The 3,537-nt window shown below is 46.4% G+C and overlaps 1 protein-coding gene across 1 annotated transcript in view; it reads right to left on the bottom strand.

Moving 5' to 3' along the window:
- Window positions 1-3,537, bottom strand: part of LOC107103740 (leukemia inhibitory factor receptor-like) — a 26,255-nt gene that overhangs the window by 19,957 nt on the left and 2,761 nt on the right. The window lies entirely within an intron of this gene.

The following is a 3,537-nucleotide window of genomic DNA, read 5'->3' as shown; positions in this document are numbered from 1 at the left end:
ACCTGCAGGGGGAAACATGAAGGACTGGTGCAGAGAGGATTGGGCACAGTCAGAGGCAGAGGTGACCCAATCTGCCTGAGCTTATGTGGGAGGTGAAGCATTACTGGCTAGAACTAGTCGGACTCTCCACTATACATAGCCTGGGTTCTGGAACCCAGCTCCTGTAGAGAGGCAGGACTCTCTTCTACTCTGGAGTGGCTGACGGGGAGAGATGAAGTGCCGGAGTGGGACAGCTTATTTCCTCCTGGCTCAGCCATCAGGTGTTGGACTTTACTCTGGTGGACAAGAGACTTTCAACCCTTCGCCTTTCAGGAGTGGGGAGGTGTTTGACTGTTGTTTTGTTCTATGGGCAGAATGGCAGTAAGAGTACCAGTACTTCTTAGCTTTGTTAGAGGTGTTGCATAGACTATGGGTTAGCCTAATAGTGATTCTGGTAAACAGTCCAGTGCCTCCAGAGGGAATAGCAGTGCTTTGCTAACATTGAAGGCTGAAGTCAGGAAGGTGATCAGAAAACTCCCCGGTGGCAAGGCTTTGGGATGAGAGATCCACCCTGAGGAAGGAGTTTGCCCAACCAGTCCACAGGTGCTTTATGGACCCGGAAAAGGCCTTCAACCAGGTCCATCGTGGTACTTGTGGGATGTGCTTCAGAGGTACAGAGTCACAGGCTCTTTACTAGGGGTCAAATGTTCTCTGTACAAGTGCAGCAGGAGTTTGGTCCACATTGCTGTCATTAAGTTGGACCTGTTACCAGTGCATGTTGGACTAGTTCAGCTATGGTCAGCTATGGTCATGAAATCTGGATCATGACTGAAAGGATGAGATCCTGGATACAAGCTGAAATGAGCTTCCTCTGCAAGGTGGCTCACCATCTCTCCCTTAGAGAGGGTGAGGAGCTTGGTCATTTGGAAGAGGCTCGGAGTAAAATTGCTTCCCATCCACATTGAATCAGCTGAAGAAGCTCTGACCTTTTTTTTCAAATGCCCCCGAGATGCCTCCCTTGGGAGGTGTTCCAGGCACATCCCTCTGGGATGTTTCTTCCTAAACCAAACCCCAACCTTGACTCAGGATGAGGCAGTACTGATGGAGGGACTTTGTCTCTGGGTTGGCCTGTTAAGACTTGGTGCTTCCCCCAGCACACCTGGACAAGGTGAATGGTAAATGGCCTGTACGTATTTAGCAGTTTTTCAAGTCAGAGGACTGGATAAAAGTGCTTTACACTACATTCAGAAATTCACTCACTGATGACGGCAAGCTACATTATAGCCACAGCTTCCCTGAGATTCACTGAAAGAAGCGAGGCTGCCATACACTGGGGCACCCGGCCCCTCCATCCACCATTGATGGTGTGAATACAGGCAATGCTGGGGAATTGTCTTAAAAACACAACAACAATGAAAGCAGGGGCCAGGGCATGAATAGACAACCCTCTGGTTGCAGGGCTAACTCCTTCATCTGACGCCATTGTCTGTTGGTGTCTACAGAAAGGGAAGTCTGGGAGTCTTTTACTGAGAACGCTGCCCCCACGACCATTTCATGAGTGAAGCTGGAGATGATGAGTGCGAGTATAAGCTAAGGTCTAGATCCGTTTTTGCATTTTTATTGTACTCTTTAAAGAGCAGGGCCCTCATTTACAAGGCTTGCTTCATACAAAGCAGGACCTGAATCTTGCGTACGCTGACTTCCTCACAAAGGTCGTGATTAATAATGAAATAAAGTTGTCGTTAAAATGTGTGGTCTCTTACAGCAATTTTGACCTATCTGTAAGGTTACACACATTTTAGAGAGAGAGGAAACGGGAGACATATTGTGAATGAAGGGAGGTGAAGCCAGATTAAATCCTAATTTCTCTAAGGGTTCCATGCCATGCTGAGTTTGGACTGAGCTTGGATCCTTTAACCGTGCTGAGCTGTGTTCTTACAACCATTTACACATCAGGCTAGCACCGTTCCTCACCTCTCATAAGTTGTCCATGATACTACAGCTCTCAAGGCAGGAATTACACAAACAAAATTGGCAGCGCCCATACCGATCAGGAACTTATGCGCCTGGATAAAGTCCTCCACCCAAATTCCAATGAGAGCCTCAGTCTTGGCATTATCCCAGGTTGCACCATGCTCTTTTTATGCCATTTATATTTAACAGGCTGAGATGAAGTTTGTGTTGTCAACAGGTGAGGAGATCTATGAATTGCAAAGCCAGACATGACCAAAAGCCTTCAAAATGAATCAGCTGACTGTAAATAAAAGATGACACGGTCTGCTGATGTGCTCTTTGTTATGAGAGAACTGAGCCATAGATGAATCGTGCCAAGCCTTACTGTTGGACTAGTACTAGTTTTGTATGGATCGGTGGCGTCTGGCATGGTCCAGTTCAGTTGCATTCCATTTACTGTTAACAGCTATCTTGGTTACCGTTCTCAGTCTGTTCTTGACACAGTTTCGAAAGGCTATTGCAAATGGGGTTTTAGTTTCATTCCATATGAAATTTTAAACGTGGATCTTTACTAAATTAAAATCTTAATAAACAACATCCGTTTTCATACAGATGCAGACCCTGCATGACCCAAAGGCCTCTGGCATGAGGCAGGATTAATGGGTTAGCCAGATAACTTCAAGTTTAACCCTGACTTTCCAGTAGCATGAACGTGGATTCATTCTTAGAGAGGCTGGTCAACATGGTAACATACTCTGGAGCAGGCATGCTTTCAGGATTGATCTGAAACCACCCATCAGTTAATCAACTGTCAGGAAACAATGACGTGTCCTTTCATTTTATTCAAATGGATCAAGATTTTCACCGTTCCTGTCGGCCGTGGGACCTGCAGCAGTGTGCTCTTCACTGTATCACTGATTATAGGTATGGCCATGAGATCCAAGCAGCAGCTTCATGTGCACCGTCGGGGATGCTGAGTAACCGAAAAACCAATTTAAACCCGGATACTATCTGCTTATAGTGGCGGTGGGAACAGCTCCTTGAAGCACGTTTACCCGGGTGAAACAACTCAGCAAGTGACCTGCGTTAAATCGCCTTGGCTCTGTTCAGCTCTACTGGGAGAATACCAGAGCCGGGTTGACCCGTTAAATTACGTGATGCCATTGAACACAACGTACGGCTGTCAACACACCATGCCAGTCATGTCTGATCTAACATGAAGCAGCTCTGGTGAGAGGATTCAGACAGACATAATAGCGAAACAATAAAGCACACTGACTATGTCCTGGCTTCCTCCCATGTTGCTCTCCATTTTTTACCTCAATTTAATTCAGTTTATTTCTATAGCGGCAATTCACAACACATGTACTGTCAAGGCACTTTACAGTTCAACCAGGTCATACAGTCAAATTGAGTTTTCTCAATCTAAGGAAAACCAGCTGATTGCATCGACTCATTGACTCTTCAGCAATCCCTCACACTAAGCATGCTTATAGCGACAGTGGAGAGTAAAAACTCCCTTTGAACAGGAAGAAACCTCCAGCAGAACCAGGCTCAGTGTGAGCGGCCATCTGCTGAGGCCCACTGGGGTTCAAGGAGACAGAA

The sequence above is a fragment of the Cyprinodon variegatus genome, unplaced genomic scaffold, assembly GCF_000732505.1.
Source record: "Cyprinodon variegatus isolate N-32 unplaced genomic scaffold, C_variegatus-1.0 Scaffold1518, whole genome shotgun sequence".
NCBI classification, from domain to species: domain Eukaryota; kingdom Metazoa; phylum Chordata; class Actinopteri; order Cyprinodontiformes; family Cyprinodontidae; genus Cyprinodon; species Cyprinodon variegatus.
This window is presented reverse-complemented; position numbering and strand designations above follow the sequence as displayed.